Source organism: Peromyscus maniculatus, chromosome 1, assembly GCF_049852395.1.
Source record: "Peromyscus maniculatus bairdii isolate BWxNUB_F1_BW_parent chromosome 1, HU_Pman_BW_mat_3.1, whole genome shotgun sequence".
Lineage (NCBI taxonomy): Eukaryota > Metazoa > Chordata > Mammalia > Rodentia > Cricetidae > Peromyscus > Peromyscus maniculatus.
This window is the reverse complement of record NC_134852.1, coordinates 185546097-185564730: the sequence shown is the minus strand read 5'-3', so window position 1 is coordinate 185564730 and position 18634 is coordinate 185546097. Positions and strand designations below refer to the sequence as shown.

Here is an 18634-nt window from a genome sequence, read left to right as displayed (position 1 = left end):
GAAAATTTAGCTGTGAACTGGAAGAACTTTGTCTGGAGGATGGAATAGGAGATCCATTCTTTTATACATTTTTGAATTTGGAATCATGCCCACTTATTATTTACTTATTAATTATTCAAAATAGAATTTAAATATGCACTTGATATAATAATGTTTTACTTTATATCATTATTGCTGCCCGCTTGCAGGCCAGGTGTTGTTATTACCATGTGAAGGCAAGCAAATTAAAAAGGTCCCGAGAAACTCAGTAATTTTCCCAAAACCATGTAACTAATGAAGCAAAAGTCACCATTGACAGAGATAGAGATCTCTCTTAATTCCAAAGCCTTTGCACTGCCAACAGAAATAGAAGCACTATGTCCCAGGCAAAAGACACTGCGTGATCAAAGCCACAGAGGGGACAGACGGGAAGCATGCTTTGGCAGCTGTGGGCAGCCTAGGGTCTGGAGTGCAAGAGGCATTGTGCAGAGGTGTGGGGAGGGCAGGAAAGGAAGCTGCAGTCCAGACCTGAGGAATCGAAAATGCCTCATTAAGAAATCTGTGCTCCAGCAGCTACTTAGGAGTCAGCGTTAATGTTAGTAAATATCTTCAAATTACTTATCGATTATAAGCAGTGAAGAATTCAGAGACATAAAATGTAGTGTTTGGAGAACCCATGTTGCTTTCTGACATAAGTGAGGTAATGGATAACAAATGTTTTATAAAACACACAGTATGTTCCATTATAATTTGTTATGTTAATGTATCTATAAAGATACTTCTTATGTATAAATGAAATTTCACAAGTAGAAATATCCACAAATAATGTACTGTAGAAAGAATTTTGAAAATGACACTTGTTCCCAGTGTGAGAAGATACAGATAGAATGCTGCCCACTTTTATCTCTAAATCTGGCCTTTCAAAAAGAAAGTGATAATAACTAATAAAAGAAGCCAACACTAATAACAAATTTTACAAACCAGAATTTCCCAGCTTATTATAGTATTCATCACCTTTAGTGGATTTTTGCCATGAATTTTATTTTTTTACCTTCAATCGCAATTTTTAGCTAACATTGTGTGTATTCATGGAGTGTTTCAGTGCATGCTATATAATTTATATAACTTTACTGATTGCATTTAATGATGATTTTTTTGTATTATATATAGAAGTTTAAACCTGGAAATTATCTAAATATCCACAATATTAATATGCTATGTAAGCTAACTATATATTTATATAGTTGTATAGATATATTAAAATAAAATTTGAAAGACTTTTGACTGGAAAATGTAAGAAATAGCCAGAGTTATAGCTGCAACACGCCTATCAGTGTGTCAAGTGTCAGGTCCTTTTGCAGACGTCATCACCCTTGGCTGACCAGAGAGCTTTGTGCAGTGTCACCCCTTTCTTCAAGTACTGTCTTCACTTGGCTTCAATGACACTATCCCTCTCTTGTCCTTCTTTTCCCTGAACTGTTTTTCTCAGGAAGTCTGTCCTCTAAACCATTCAGTGTTGGAATGCCCCAGAACTGCAGCCAGTGTGCTCTACCTCGCCCCATCCTTCCTGTCCTGATCCATTTGCAGGACCTTCCAAATGTGCTCTTGGCTTGAATCTCTCTCTCCCCTGACCTCCTCCTTATTCAGAACCTTCTCCTGCTTATCCAATAAACACTTGTAATGAGATTGTCCCAGATACATCAGGCTTTTCCCTTCACAAATGTGTTCTTCCCACAAGATTCCCCATCTCAGAAAATGACAACTCGAACTCTGATTGCTCCTGTCTTCATTTTTTTATACCCACATCTTGGTTGCCCTGGAATGAGGGAGCTGCTGTAATTATGTGCGACTTGTGACTTAGTAAGAAGTGATTATCCTGTGAAGCAAGGGCCCAAGTTTCTCTGTACTGATGCAGATGGCAGCAAACCTGCCTGATCACTGAAGGTGAAAGATAACCCTGTTTTAAAATTGGTAGACATCCCCATCTGAATCTGTATCCTATGTATCACACTGATTGCATTCACAACCTGTTTTTCATTTGTAAAAGAGGCATAATAATTACTTATACATTATATAGCCCTTTTATGTGGGTTAGGTTTAAGAACTTAATAAGAGCGTTAACAATGTAATGATCATATAGTACACCTTTAATATTGACTTGCTTATTTGTCTTTTGTTTTAATTTCAGGCAATACAAACATATACTAATTATAATAGAAGTTGCTATGCATTAACCATAGTTATGAAGCACTTTAGGAATATAAGAGGTTTGACGGAAGCTATATTCTAAAGAGGATTATGATGTAAACCAGTGGGTTTTTTTTTACTTCATACTACTAAATAATTTCTTGCTAGTTTATATAATGGAAAAAATAAAGCATTTTTATTTAGAAAAATTCTCTTTTTCTAAACCACTTTTTGTAAGTAAACTTAATAAGAGAACTAACTGCACATATGCTTTAGGTTTTTTTAATGTAGAATCTTTACTTCTATTGCATAACTCAGTTGTAGCAAGTGTGCATTCAATTTCTACATACACTATATTTTTCTATTGAGGAAACTATAGTGTTCCCTATAAACATCTAATATAACTTTGATATACTTTCATGAAATAAGTAATGGTTGAGACTTCCAATCCTAAACTATTTTCTAAATAGTTTATTTGTATTAAAAGCCTCAGTAGATACATGTATTCTAAATATTGATACCCTGGGGATTACTGACTGGTTATTTGGATGGTGAGAATGGATACCCTGACAAATATATGACAGTTGAAATAGGGCTACATAGACCATACTAGCAACAGCATTCCTCAATTCTTCCAGGCACATGATTATCCTTACTAGTGCTTTAAAAGATATATGAGAGAGAAAAAATATTTGAAAAATTGATAGTTTAGTAGTTAATAATCATAATTTGTAGACCTCATAGATGATTCTACATAATCCATTTTATTCTTTAGAGAAAATAGATCATATATAATAACTCCTCAAATTTGTTTCTCATTTCTTACATAAACCATAATCATTTCGAATTAAACTATTCTTAGGGATTAGTTTAATAATTTTTAAAATTTTTAAATGGTAATCCAGTGTTATATGTGTTTCATTCTTATAACTGAGCTTAGAACTGTCCTTTTTTTCTCTCTTCTTTGTCTCTCCTTTTCATATTTTCATTCCACCATTCATTTTAATGTTCAATGAATTCTTTTCCAAAAAAAAAAATCTGTCCACACCATCTACCATGTTTGGAGTTGGGAGTGCACTGAAGAACAAGACACACACTGTCCATTTATTAATGGAACTCAAGATGGATTCAATTCTGTCATTCATTTAGGATAATGTGGAATAATGGCCTGTCTGCAGTACTGTCAAAACTAGCTTGTCACAAAATCATGATCATGCAAATAGAAAAAAATTGAAGAGTCTATCAAGGGACTCTTTAGTATAACTCTGACCTTCAGAGTTCTACCTTGTATTCCATATCACTTCACTGTGAGCTAAATAGTAGCCACTAAGGGATTCCATTTAGACATGCACAAGAAAGACGTTGGGCAATATTAGAAAAGGTTTAAGAATTGAAAATAGTTAATACTTAAATAAAAGTGAATTTTTGCTGAAGGAATATGGTAATTCTAAAACTATTCCATCTAGAGATGTATAAAGTCATGCATGGTACTTTTGAAAATGGTGGAGTGACAATAAATTGTCAGCTGTACCTATGTACTAAGCTTACAATGGAAGTGGTTGATGTCAACATGGTCAGTGCTACTGTTTCTTTAAACTCCTATGCTGTTTTCCTCCTTAGAAACAATCTCAAACTACCCTAGATGGGATAAAATATTGCAAAAGTAAAAGCAATTGTGGAAAACAGGTTCCACTAAAGACAAGGACATGTGTTCTGGCAAGCCTTTTGTCACTTGACATGAGCTAAAGTCATTTGGGGAGAGAGACTCAGTTGAGAAAAAGCTTCTGTAGGATTGGCCTGTAGGCAAGTCTGTGGGGCATTGTCTTGATTAGTGATTGATATGGGAGGGCCCAGCTCACAGGGGCCATTACTCCTGAACAGGTGGTCCAGGATGTAAAAAAAAAAAAAAAAAAAAAAAAAAACCAAAACAAATCAGGCTAAACAAGCCACAAAGAGCAAGCCAGTAAGCAGCACTCCTCCGTTGACCTCTGCATCAGTTTGGCCTCAGGTGCCTGCCTTGAGTTCCTACCCTGACTTCCCTGGATAATGTACTATAAGCTGTAATATGAAATAAAACTCTTCCTCTTCAAGTAAGTTTTGCTTATGGTGTTTTATCAGAGCAGTAGAAACCCTAAGACATAGGGTCTTTTAAATTCCACTGAACTATGCAGAATTTTATTTTAAAGTTGGAACTGATATGTCACATCTTGATTGTTAGCAACTAAAGCTACCAGCATCAACTTTACCACCATTACCAACAATAACTAATTAAACATTGATGATGAAACACTATTAAAAACTGTTAGGATCCTATCAAAGTCTGAATAACAATAGTACTGAATAGTAACAATAGTGTAATCTTGGCACACTTATAGAGCACTTAAGTATGTGTCCTGATTGTGGCAAATACCATTTTAGTGGACATTATCTCATTGAATTTTCACAACATGTCCATGTGGTAGACAGCTATTAATATTCCCATTTTACATAGGAAGAAATAAAGGCATGGAAAAGTTAGGCAATTTTTACTAGGTTAGAGTATGTGAGTGGTGGGATTATTCAGTTTCAGGCCTTTATAATCTGGCCATAATTACAGTTACAATTCCTCTCCTGACCTTTTGGCTTATTCAATAACGTGTCTCAAGCTATTCATCAATTGGAATTTGTTATTTTCTTAGAGTCTGATACACACACAGCTGACAACTGAAGACAGGATAAGAGACTTAATAATAAAAGGCTTCAAAATAGTGCTTACTTATCGGATAGAGAGCTTTCAGGATTCAAATTTAGAGTTTCAAAAGACGATGATTCATTTTGCAGCTGTGACTGTTAAACCATTAACTGATTAACCTCTCTCACTATTGACTGTTTACCATATTTTAAAGTTGCAGAAATACCCAGTTAATCCCACAGTTATCAATTGTAATGACATTAGATTTACATATAATCACAGCTCAAAATCATGCTTGTGGCTGTAATAAGTGGTTACATTCTTTTATCAGTGGATTTAGTTTCCTAGCAGCTGATAATTTTGAACTCTTGATGTGTGCTGCATTGAAATTAAATATTCATTATGATCTTTTGAAGTTTACATTGGAAAGTGCTTCAAAAACTATCAGTATATCAAATTATAATGCACTGCTTCTCTTTTAAGAAATGTGATAATAGTAATCCTTTGTGAATTTTGCTCTTTACAATTCCTTCATTGGTGCAGATGTTAGCAACTAACATGGAGCAGCTAAGAAATGCCTTCTGATAAAACTCTGGAAAATTGTCAGCCATAAATCATGAGTTTTAAATAGGGGGAGAGTGCCTTGTAATCCAGGATAATTTTCAACCACGGATGATTGTAAAAGGATAGGTATAAGACTTTTATTAACACTAACCTATCTTAACACTGTTTTCTGGATTGCTTTGCAGCTCATTAAACTCTTTTAGGGATATCTTGGCGACTAGCTGTTTTGTACTTTCCAATTGATAATCTTAATAGCTCAGAAAAATATTCAGAGAAAATTAATATAAAAATTAATGTGTGACAGTACATGCATGGGTGTGTGTGTGTGTGTGTGTGTGTGTGTGTGTGTGTGTGTGTGTGTTTCTTTTGGACGAATAGACCTGCAGACTATGCATTCACATTTAATTGCATTTCATAAATTTTACCTCAGAGTTCTTAAACTTGACTGATGGTTAACAGTAAACACATATAATTATTCTTTCATGCAACTTGGCCACTAGCAGTGATTTTCATGGCAGCAATTTAACAGCTGAGGATGTAAGTCAAGATTCATCATCAAGGATGCTGAACCTTAAAAGCATGTGGTTTATGGTGCTGTTAACTCTCTCTGCATCTACTTTGTAGGAAAGGGGAACCAGAAGTACAGTTATCTTTTCTTCTGTTTTGAAACAGCTCTCTCTGTAATCCAAGCTGGCTTAGAACTCACTGTGAGGCTTTGTTTGTTTGTTTGTTTGTTTGCTCGTTTATTAAATTTATTTTATCTTTTATTTGTATCTAGGGGCTGGAAAATGGCACAGTGACCAAGAACTCATGCTGCTCTGGCAAAGGACCCAGGTTCTGCAGCCACCCCCCAGGTCAGGCAGCTCCAAACCACCTGTTAAGTTCAGCTCCAGGGTAATCTGATGCCTCTGGCCTCCTAGAGAGTCATCTGCAATCCAGTGTACATACCCACACACAGCAACACAAACATATACATGATTTCAAAGTAGTCAAAACAAATCTTTTAAAATAAGTCAATTTGACTCATATATTTATTTTTGCTTTTTAATTAGTCTGGGTTTCCTATTGTTATTTTGTTGTTAGAGATGTTACTTTTGGCATATTTAGGGTGGTGAAGTAGGTGTTCTAGGAAAGGAATTGGGGGCCTCATTTGCTTTTAGGCAAGTGTTTTGCCACGAACTACAACCCTGGGCCTTTTTTTTTTTTCCTGAGCCATTGTAAAATAAGCTGCTGTGTTACAGGCATTATAAGATCTAATCCCTAAGTATTTTATCATATATCACCTTATTACAAGGAAATTCTATTTAAGGAGTAACAATAGTGTATTTTGTTTGTTTGTTTGTTTGTTTTGTTTCCCATAGAAGTTGACTGCAACAGTCTGGTGACCGTGGGTTTGGAACTGTTCATTAGAGCCTGTTGGCTCATCAGTATGTTCACAACAGGATACTAAACCCTCTCCACTTCTCAGAGTTTCTTAGCTGCCAGTAGGTCATCAGAAATCAGTAGGACCCAGTGAGCCCTTTACCCATCCACAGATGTTTGTCAGGAGGACCCAATTTATGTAGGGCCATTGCCAATAGGCACAAGTATTTGAGTTCATGATTGTCACAAACATGTTCTGCTTAGGAAATGGTATTTTGTAGCTCTTCTCCCTGTTTTTCTGACTCTTACATTCCCATATCCCTTCTTCAGCAATGTTCCCTGAGCCTTCAGGGAGTGCCATAAATGTCTTGTTTAGGTATAAGTCCTCAACTTCTTTAATCTCAGAAACGTATGCAGCCATAGGTCTCTGAAATCATCTGCACTCACTACAAGGAGAAGCTGCTCTGATTAAGATTTAGTGTAGCTTTTACCTGTGGGTATAAACACAGATGCTAAAAGGTGATGGTGCTATATTAGGTGAGCAAAGTAACAGTATTAAGTCCCCACTGGGACCTAAGACTACCTTGGTTTTGGATTGGGTTTACAGTGGAGGGATGGATAACCACGTGTAGAGTCATCTCAAATCCATCAGTGAACAGTTGATTATACTGTAAAAGTTGTGCCACTGTTTACCAGAGGGCTCATCTTGCCTGGCTAGTTGGAATTATAGTTCATAAGAGTTCACATTTGGGTAAGACCGTTGATGCTTTTACTTTCCCAACAGCCTGCATAACACCATGGAGCAATATGTAAACTAGCCAGTCGGGAGAAATTGTCCAGTTCAGTTCCAACTGGGTTTCCCTATATCCTGCATCTAGAGCATGTGGCATCTTAAGCCACATTCTTAAGTAGAGTTTTACCAACTAGTACTGGTGGGTAACCAAGAGGAATGGTAAGAGCCTATATTGTTTGGGTGGTTACGAGGGCCACCCTGAACAACTCCTACAGAAGAAGCCTACACCTGGCACAGGGCTTTTTGTTTAGTGACCCATTACTTCTAGGACTGAGATTGTCTAGTTTGTGAACTGTTGGCCTTTAAACTCTCTTTTACGTTATCTTTTAAAATTGGGTTACCAGACAGTAGGTTTCCTAGTGATTTTTTTTAAAGATTTATTGGTTTATTATGTATATATTGCTCTGTCTGCACGTATGCCTCCAGGCCAGAAGAGGACACCAGCTCTCATTACAGATGGTTGTGAGCCACCATGTGGTTGCTGGGAATTGAACTCAGGATCTCTGGAAGAACAAGCAGTGCTCTTAACCTCTGAGCCATTTCTCCAGCCCCCGTAGTGATTTTTATACCCTCTTTGTTTTGGCCTTTTTGCCCCAGTTTTCCCTTCCCAATCCTCATTAACTATGTACTAACATCCTTCTTATATTAGGATACCCACCCCCCCACACTTTATTGTCTCCTTTAATTGTAGTCTGAATTCTGGAAGTACTCCAAATTAAACACACAAAATGATGGAGTTGAGGCTAGGATATTCAGACAAGAAAGTATTGTGGCATTTGTCTTTCTGGAGTAAGATTATTTAATTCCTTAATGTAAAGTAGATGCCCAGGAGTGATATGGCTGAGTCAGACAGTAGATCTAGTTCCAGTTTTGTTTTGTTTTGTTTCTGTTTTGAGGAATCTCCAGACTGGTTTTAAAGTGCCTCGATAGTTGACACTCCCACCCACCATGCATAAGGGTTCTTCTTGCCCAATAGCTATGCTGTCCATTTTGTCAGCTTCTGTACATAAATGCACCTTATTGTTTCTTCTAAATTTTTGAAAGTAATTTTTAGTATTAATACCACATTTCTTCATGCTCACGGTATATTTCTTTAAATATACATAATCATAGTTCAGTTATCAAAATTAGGAAATGAGCACAACTATGTTTACTAGACCTTGTTCAGACTTTACCAATTGTATCAAGAAATAAAGAAATAATAAGTTGGTCTTTGTTTGTTTAGTTTTTGCTCCAGGATTCTGTTCTTGAACCCATTTTACTATTCTTTGTCACATTTATATAATTTTCATTGATCTGGAATAGTTCCTATGTTTCTGTCTTTCTAACCTCAATAGTATTTTTTTCAAGTTTTTGGACAATTATAATGGAAAATGTCCTTTAATTTGGATTTGTCTAAATGTTCCTCAGCAGATTTGAGTTTTGCATTGTTTGGCTAAGTATGAAAGTGTGCTATTCTTAGTATGTTTTTGAGAGAGAGAGGGGGAGAGAGAGAGAGAGAGAGAGAGAGAGAGAGAGAGAGAGAGAGAGAGAGAGAGAGAGACCATTATGTTGATTTGCCCCATCATGCTGTAAGTTCAGTGATGCTGACTGGGGATGAGTTTGGATAATGTTTTTGCCACTCTTCGATACTATGTTTCCTTTTCATTCTTTACATCTTGTCCAAATCCTATCCAAACACAGTTTATGCTCTTTACTAAGATCTTCAGCTTTTTCTGTCTTAAATGATCTCATGATCACTTTCTTATAAATATACTTTGCTCTAAGTTACTTCCAGAACTTTACTTGCCTTGGCTCACAGAGCCTTTCTCTAATGTATTCTGAGCCCAGGTGTTGTTGTGTCTCTTCCTTCTCACACCTTCCCTTTGGACAGGTGCTCCTTCCTTCCCAGAACTCTTACTGGCTTAAGCCATCAGTTCCTTATGTAAGACATTTTGCATGACGTTTCTTCTTTGTCCTAGTTTTCCTCCTGCCTATTCCTAGTTTCTCTTTCTCTCTCTCTCTCTCTCTCTCTCTCTCTCTCTCTCTCTCTCTCTCTCTCTCTCTCTCTCTCCATTTCTGTTTCATGAATTTAGGCTTTTCGTATAGTTCTTTGCAAATGGCTTTCCTATATATTTTATTTCATTTTAAAATAGCTTCTTTTTGTTGTTGCTTAATGAATTTTTGTTTGTTTCGCCTTAAGTGGCATGGTCTTGTTACTGCATGGAACAAGTCCAGGAAGGGTCAATTTCTTGGGCTGAAGCAATTCTTTACCTCAGCTTCCTGAGTAGATGCCACTAAGGTGTATACAGCTATCTCCAGCTCTTTGTTGTTGTTTTTTAAATACGTAGTTTTTATTCTCCAAATCTCCCATCTTCTTTATTGCATCTTTTTTATATCTCCAACTTTAATGCCAGAAAAATCACCTTCACCAAGCTTTTTAAACTCTCTTTCAAAATAGGCTAGGGGAGTTTGAAGCTTGCTTCCCAAAGGCTGCCTTCAGACATGAAAACTAACAAGTTAACTCTGCTGTTCCTCTCTAGACTCCGTGCTTGCCAAGAACTGACTGGGGCCTGTTATTCTTCTTCCTATGTTTACTTGAATTTTGTTTTTGTGATATTTTCAATAACTACAGATTGTCCAAAACAACTGGGGCCTACTTTTTAAAGCCACCTGGCTTATTTTCTGTTTTCTTAGATTTCATATCCTTTATCTCTTGGCATTGCTGCCAGAACCCTGGATGCCTCCTGCTTCCCTTGACATGCTTGTTCTCTTTTGTCTTTTGCTTCATTTCCATCTTAATGTAATCTTTAAGGTAACATTGCATTCCTTAGCGTTTTAAATTTAGTGAGCCTATTCTCATTCTTCCTGGGACCATCTCCATCGCTATGTCTGTCCTCTTCCTAGAGTTCTTCAAATTTGCTCTCATATGAGACACTAAGTTGTAGTTCCCACCGTACATCACAGGTAGATGCTTTCTTGATCTGCTTACTTATTGTTTGTTGAGCAAGATCATATTTATTTACTTACCCCAACTTTAAAATCTTCTCCCATGAAGTCATCTGCTTTACGCAAATTCCTTTGTGTTGTTTATGGACAAAGGTAAAGTACATGAGCCTCAAAGTTGTCAAAATTGTGGACAGGGTTTTGAGTGTTCATGTTGAGACGTGGCTTATAGCTTCATCAAATTCTCTTGTATCAAGTTCTGGTGTAAGTACATATTCCCCAACGCATAAGCCAACTGGTACTTTTTGTGCATTTCAATGCCTGGGGAAATAAACGATCAGGTGCTTGAGTATTCCTTCTGTTACACCATTCATGAAGTGTGGCCTTTGCTGGGTAGTGCAGTCGTTCTCCCAGAACTCTTCCTTAACTGGGGGTGTTTCAGATTGCCGTGGACTCGTGAGTCTTGTCACTCACTGTTCTCTGGGTCATTGTCTTCTTCCTTTTATACAGAGATTGTTTCGCTTGATTTTTCCCATATAAATGTCCATCTGTGGTGCTTCTCTCTACAGGAAGCTGCATGAACGTTCTTTCCAGCTCTCCAGCTCTGCAGCTCTCTATTCTGCCCCCTTTGCCTTCTGCAACCCAGATGGAAGGCAAACAGATGAGTTAAAAATGCTCGCCTCTTTCCCTTTCTGTCTTTGGCATCCCTCTACAACTTTTTTAAGGCAGCATCCTCTGTCCTGCCCCAGTTTTACAGAAGTGCTCCGCCTTTCCTCCTTCCAGAGTTCTCACTTGAGTCGGACACTAAGTCCTGAACCCAGAAAAATCTTCTGAGAGCTGCCTATCTCCGCTCTCATTCCACTCCTGTAGACCTTAATCTTACAAGCTCAGTTAGTCTGATATTGCCCTAGCTAAATTCAAGCCATTTCCTTCCATTTTTCCTCCCACCACCAGTCCTTCTTCACTCCTTCCTGTGTTCCCATATATCATAGTACTCCCATTTCTGTTTCATTTCTGCATTATCTTCTTGCTCCTAAAAGTTTCCTCCTCTTCCATCCTCCAAATGGGCAGCCAGCCCCCTTTGATTTCCTTTTATTTATTTTTTATTTATTTTTTTACAGTATGCTTCTTCACTTAAATGGAGATTATTTATTTTGATACAACCTCTGTAGCTCTATAGTGTTGAGATCAGATGTATATATTATCTTACAAAGAATAACTAAATATGCAAAGTTTAACTTGAATGTGGTGGTATTGTGTTCCCCAAAATATTGTGCACCCTAATAAACTTATCTGGGGTCAGAGACAGAACAGCCACTAGATACAAAGGCCAGAAAATGGTGGCACTCACACATTTAATCCTAGCATTCCAGAGGTAGAAATCCCTCTGGATGTCTGTGAGTTCAAGGCCACATTGGAAACAGGCAGGCATGGTGGCACATGCCTTTAATCCCAGCACTTGGGAGGCAGAGCTAGGCAGATCTCTGTGTGTTCAAGGATACAGCCAGCATAGAGACACACGCCTTTAATCTAAATACCAACCATAGAAGAGGTGGAGCTCTGTATAGATGGGCAGTGACGAGGAGGTCATGTGGTTGGGTTTACAACCAATGAGAAGGCAAAACAGAACGAAAATATAAGGCATGAAGACCAGAAACTAGAGGCATTTGGCTTGTTAAGCTTTCAGGCTTCTAGCAGCAGTTCAGCTGAGATTCATTCTGGATGAGGACACAGAGGTTTCCAGTCTGAGGAAACAGGAGCAGCTGAGGAACTGGCAAGGTGAGGTGGCTGTGGCCTGTTCTGTCTCTCTGATCTTCTAGTGTTCACCCCAATAACTGGCCTCAGCTTTGATTTTATTAATAAGACCTTCTAAGATTCCTGCTACACTTGAAAGTCTAACAACCACTTGCCATAAAAGCTATAGTCATGGAGCCACCTTGTCATGCTATTTATCTAATGATTCCCATTTCCTCTTTGAGTTAAAGGTAAGATTTAAAAAAAAAAATTGGCTCCATTCGCTGTTTTTCTTGTCACTTCTATATCTGTGTACATCTTTCTCAGAAAGATAACCTTTACTTTTTGCTACCAGTAAAACATGAAGTTCTTGAAGTTATTCTGTAAAATCTTTGTCCAGAAGCTTGCTACCAGTTTATCATCTAACATTGTTTCATAAAAATAGACCAGGGTTGGGGATGGAGAAACCACTCAGTTGATGAAGTGTTTGCTATATAAGCATGAAGACCTCAGTTTCAGTCTCAGAACTAACATATAAAGACAAGCCTGGTGGACTAAGTTTGTAACCTCCAGTCCTGGGAGTAGAGGGAGTAGAGATGGGAGGATTTCTGGCATTCACTGGCCACCCAACCTAGCCTAATCAGCTGTCCATAGGCCAATGAAAGATCTCCCAAACAACTCACTTAAAACAAATGGGACATGGAACTAAACTGAAAGTTTTCAAAATGAAAATGGCTGAGAAACATTTTAAAAGGTGTTCAACATTCCTCACTATCAATGAAATACAAATTAAAACTACTTTGAGATTTTATGTTATCCCTTTTGGAATAACTAATATCAAAAACCAAATGATAATCAAATACTGGTGTGTATGTAAGGATAGAGGAAAACTTATTCGTTGCTGGTTCAATTTACCACATGACCCAGCTATACCACTCTTGGACATATATCTAAAGGACCCTATATCCTACTATAGATATCTGCCCATCCATGTTCATTGCTACTGTGCTGTGTCCTGCATGTTTCCGGTGATTGACTCGACTAGAGCAGTTAGGGAATGAAGAAAAGATAAATATGTGAATACACAGAAAATCTGGGATCAGGTAGACTAGAAAAACTTCAACATGCCAGGGGTTCTGCATGTCTCTGCTATACAGTGAACTGGAAGTTGGGGTAATTGCATACAACTGAACAAGGAGGAAGGGTTTATGGTATGCAGCTCAATCAAGAAGACAGATTTAGCCAATATAGGTAGAAATAGTCTCCATAGGGAAGAAGCCTTGGCCATAAATATCCAGGGGTAGAAAACTATGGTGGACATTTTCTACACATACTATCATCATTCACACTTGGATCAGAGAAAAGCTATGCATTCCTTCTAAACATCATAGAAGGGGAGCTTTGCCAATTTCTCATGGATCTGAGTTTTGGATCCTGAGATGGCTGAATCATGTCAACAACATGAATCTGTTCTGGACTTTACATACTTAGAGCTTCCTCGGCTCCCCAGCCTGCTCTATTCATAATAACTAGAAAATTGAAAAAGCCTAGATGTTCATAAACTGATGAATGAATAATGAAAATGTGGTACATTTGTGCAATGGAATATTAATCAGATGCTAAGAAAATAGCATTATAAAATTCATAAATAAATGAATGGATCTGGAAACATTTATTCTGAGTGAGGTAACCCAGACCACCCAGAAATACACATTGTAAATTTCATCTATCTTATTTGCAGATGTTAGCTTTGAATCTTCAGATATGTGTGCTTGTGGTAGTTTGAATAATGAATAATGTGGTAGTTTGAAGAATGTCCCCCAAAGGCTCATATATTTGAATGCTTAGTCATCAGACAGATTAGAAGAATTAGGAGGTGTGACACTTTTGGAGTATGTGTGGCCTTGAAGGAAGTGTGTCACTGGGGATTGGCTTTGAACTTTCAAAAGCCCATACCAAGCTCAGAATCTTTCTCTCTGTGTCTCTTAAGTGGACACAATGTTAAATCAACTCCTAATGACTTATCACTATACCAATAGATTATCGTATCTTCCAGCCCTCATCAGAGAAGCTTCCATTTGTAGTAGATGGCAATTAACATAGAGAGCCCCAACTGATTGATGCAATACTAAGAGACTATGGAATGCTCTGCCCTGAATGACAACAATAACACTCTCCCTCCTACCAAGGGATCAAGACAGAAGAGGGAGCAAAAGGATTTTAAGAACATTAGGCAGTAGATTACTACAAGGAAACTGTTTTCTGGACATAGCAAAGGAGAGGTGGATGTGATTGTTAAATACAGATTCATTGCACCTATCAATTCATAGCAGTTGAGACAGCATGCAAAGACCTGCATGGACTTGAACCAGACTGAAACCTATCATAGAGAGGGTATATGGGCATGAAGTCCTGCCCCTAGCTAAGGGACTACTTTGTTGATGGCCTCTGGGATAGGAAGGGTCAGGTTTCTTTAAGAGTATATTCCTTAATGGTAGACTATTCTTCAGTAAATATCATATACCCATGATTATATGGGAAGCCTAAACTATACTTAATAAGTGTAAAAAAAAAAAAAAAAAGCCAGGCAGTGGTGGCACATGCCTTTAATCCCTGCACTCAAGAGGCAGAGGCAGGACGTGCTCTGAGTTGGAGGCCAGCCTGGTCTACAGAGTGAGATCCAGCCAGAGCTACACAGAGAAACCCTATCTTGAAAAGAACAAAGTAATAATAATAATAATATGATAAAATTAAATAGGACACAAAGTTAGAGAAGTAGGGAAGAGAGTATGGATATGGGATGAGAAAAGGAGAGGTGGATGTGATTGTTAAATAAGAGTTGCTCTAATCACTAGGAATTGGATGTTGTAAATGCAGCTATAAAAAGAATAGGATTCTTTCTCCTTCAAAGTCAATGAATTGAAAGCAAATCTCAGTGTTGAACCTGTAGACAGTTGGGGGCAAATGTTTGTGTTTGTTCAGAAATACAAAGTAGTGATATTTAAGTGCAATTTATTATTTTCTTGATATACAGATATCAAAGTAAGCTGTTGGGTAGTTTTCAGTGAATTTAAGTTTATATTAAGTTTTTAATGAAAAGGAATCAAAACTTAGGTTTGTCCTGGAGAGAGAACTCTTCTTGTATTTGGCAAGTACCAATCAAAATTGCCCCAGATTCAGGAAAACAACTGGACCAGCACTGGGCCAGTGTCTCCAGTCTAGATGAATGCTCTTCTGTTACATTTTGTATTTGAAAGCAGTTTCTCTACCAAGTTGGTTTATGAATATGTACCATTCATATTTAGAAACATAAATTTTGAGTCATCTTAGGATCAATATAATGAATATTTTATAAAATTATGTAGAACTTTAAATACTTTAATTATAATGCAGAGAAAAAACAATCTGTTCCTTTACATTAGAGTCTTTTATTAATTTGATTTACTCCCTGTTGAGTTCCTTATTTATCCTAGACAGCCTGTACACAAAGTAGCTACAGGGGCAAATATTCCTCTTGTAGACTGATTATCCATGAAGCAAATACCACTGAACTTCTGTTTTCACCTTTTTACCGGAGGTCTTCATCATTTGGCATGTAGCCCCCGAAGCTAAGTGCAGCACTATGCAAAGTTTGTGGGTCCCGACCCTTGCTTTCCCCACTCCTTTCAAATCTGTCCTGCCCATTGCATGTGCTTTCACAGTATCTGCGTGCTGTCTGCTTTTCTCACCGTGCTTTTCCCATCTATATGCTCTGTGGATCATGCCTGGCTCTTGGCGTTCATCTTATATCTGACAGTTTTCATTTCAGTGTTAGAATCAAGACATTGATATTTAAATACTACATTATTTTCCATCTTATAAATGGTCTTCCAATGCTCAGAAGCATTCAGGGATTTTTTATAATAGTCATGAGCAGTGGCAAAAAATGACTATAGCTCTGAGCAGCTTCATATTACCATTATACCTAAGAAGATAGTTGTGATATTTGTGATCTAAAGGTGTTCCTTACAGTGGAAGGGAGGATGCAGGAGAAGGAAGAGCCAGAACAGAGAGAAAAGGGAGTGGTATTACCCCACAATAAACAGTCTGAATATAGATGTATATCTTTGTGGCAAGACATTAGTTTGAACTAGTTAAGATGGTGGAACAAGCAGCTCATTTGTATAAAAAATGTTCAGGAAGAAAAAAACTTTGAAATCAGGAAAAAATTATCTGAGAGGACAATTTACTGAGTGTTTTAGAAATGATCCTAGAGTGATTGATGTCATATTGTAGATTTTCATCAACCAACAGCTCATGCCTGTCCTACATGTTGCCCACTGTTCTTATGTGTAATTCCTGTTAACATCACAAGATGCTTCACATGAGATGGGGAAAAAGATTATGACCAGCTTAATCCCCTATTAAATATCCATTTGCTACATTTATCATATGCTCTGTTAGTATATCACAGTATCCATCACTAGTGGGAAAATATTATGCTACATGTAAGTCCTATTAAGTATCCATTTATTATCTATCTAACTATACACAAGATTATCATAATGCCTCATTTAAAGCTGGTTTACAGATAAACTCATGCCAGATCCAGATAGTAAAGATAGGAGCCCATCACATGGATTTAATTGCTCAGAGAGAAGGAAAAGCAGACTAGTATGTCAACCAGTCAGCCAAAAGTTAATGAATGAGAAAACACTTGTCCACAAGTATTTTAACTAAAATAGACTCAAGTACTTCCAAACATTTCTTTACTTTAGAACATTTAGTTGCCCATACTCATGATTTTATCTGAATTGTAAAGTGGCCTTCTGTAAATAGTGGAAGAGAAGAAAACTTGTGCTTTCAAGTTGAATCATTCTTTTTCCCCCATTGTCAGAATCCACCTACAAATCATCTTCTTCTAATAAACATTTGAGGATAATACAAAAGGAAGAATTTAGTGACTCCAAATGCACAAAAGTAGGGAGGAAAAGTGTATGAGAAATTAAAATGCATGACAGTAATTTATATTCACCTCCCATAAAACATTAGCAGTTTGCATTCTGGTTCTCAGAACTACACCATTACAGCCTTTCAAACTTCTGATGTTTCTTCATAGGATGCACTGCTACCCTGAAGATTTCAAAGCATCATATCCCGAGAGTATTCCAGGAGATGCTCTGTAGAAGAGGGAACAATGGGACTAAAGGTCAAGTTGCCAGGGAAAGTTTTAGAAATCTCGGTTTCCTTTGGAAGTACACAGTTCATCCTGTATGAAAGGCTGTGCCACACAGCAACTCATTTATCTTCAGTTAGCCAGCTCTTCTCAAAGCAGTTTTCACCATTTTAACCTTTTATATGATTTATTTTATCTGTTTTAAAAAACACTTTTTGTTCCAAATATCCTTTAACTGATATCCTCACTTTGGAAAATACTGGGTGGAGCCAATTAAAATTTTCAGTTTTTGGGTCCTGCTTGCAGCTTCTTTACATCCTGACCACCTCTTCTACAGGCGCATACCAATCACAATTGTAACAAGGCATTAATTCAACACCCCCTATATATCTCCCATATATGTAAATTGGGTATATTAGAGTACCTTTAACATTATTTGGTTATAGTAATGTATTTTTAATGCAATGTTATAGTGACTTAAAGCATTAGGTTAGTAGCTAATTTTGTAATATAAGTCAGAGTATTAAATAGACTTCCTTTTTAGTTAGGTCATTAATTTGGCCTCTCATATTCAAACAATGATGGAAACTTTTAACTCAGATCTACATTCTGAAAGAGAAATATAACCCTGGCATTAAGTATCTTTATTTTTAGGCCTAGTGTTTATAGTTTTTCAATTTCCTGAAAAGTTAGCATTTCAGTTCTCTGGTCTAGAATCTTACCATAATCCTATCCAGTGCCAGCCAGGAATCAGACCCACTACCCTAAGAGTCAAATGGAAAGCAGGTGCATGTAGACCTACCTTAGGCTAAAACTGGTGTGTCAGACTGGAAATTGTATCCCTGGTGCCGCTTTTCTCTTGTGTGCAAACCATGGGCTAGAAGGCCTGAGAATCCTAGAAGGAAACCTCAAGTGGAGTGCTGAATAGTAACACTAGCACTGGCAGGCCTGGCAAGCAGACCAGTTTCCTCAAAACATGTAGGAAATGAGACCCATCAGCTACATGCTTGCCATAACCAGCAGTCTTAAATGCTTTCAATGCATGTGGCATTTTATGCTTTGTTAGAGGTACAGAAAATTAACATGTTGTGGGCCTTACTGTGAGCATGAACATAGAGTTGGATCATTGTTTTGGATGAAGTTACAGTCTTACAAATATTAGGTAATTTGTCCTTGCTTTATCTGTATACACAACTAGAGTCCATTTAATTCTGTTTGTGGTACAAAATCAAGACAATTATTTCCATAAGGTTTGAAATGTCCA

General features: G+C 37.4%; 1 protein-coding gene across 2 annotated transcripts in view; it reads left to right on the top strand.

Moving 5' to 3' along the window:
* The window catches only part of Rnls (renalase, FAD dependent amine oxidase), a 256513-nt gene that overhangs the window by 68907 nt on the left and 168972 nt on the right, over positions 1–18634 (top strand). The window lies entirely within an intron of this gene.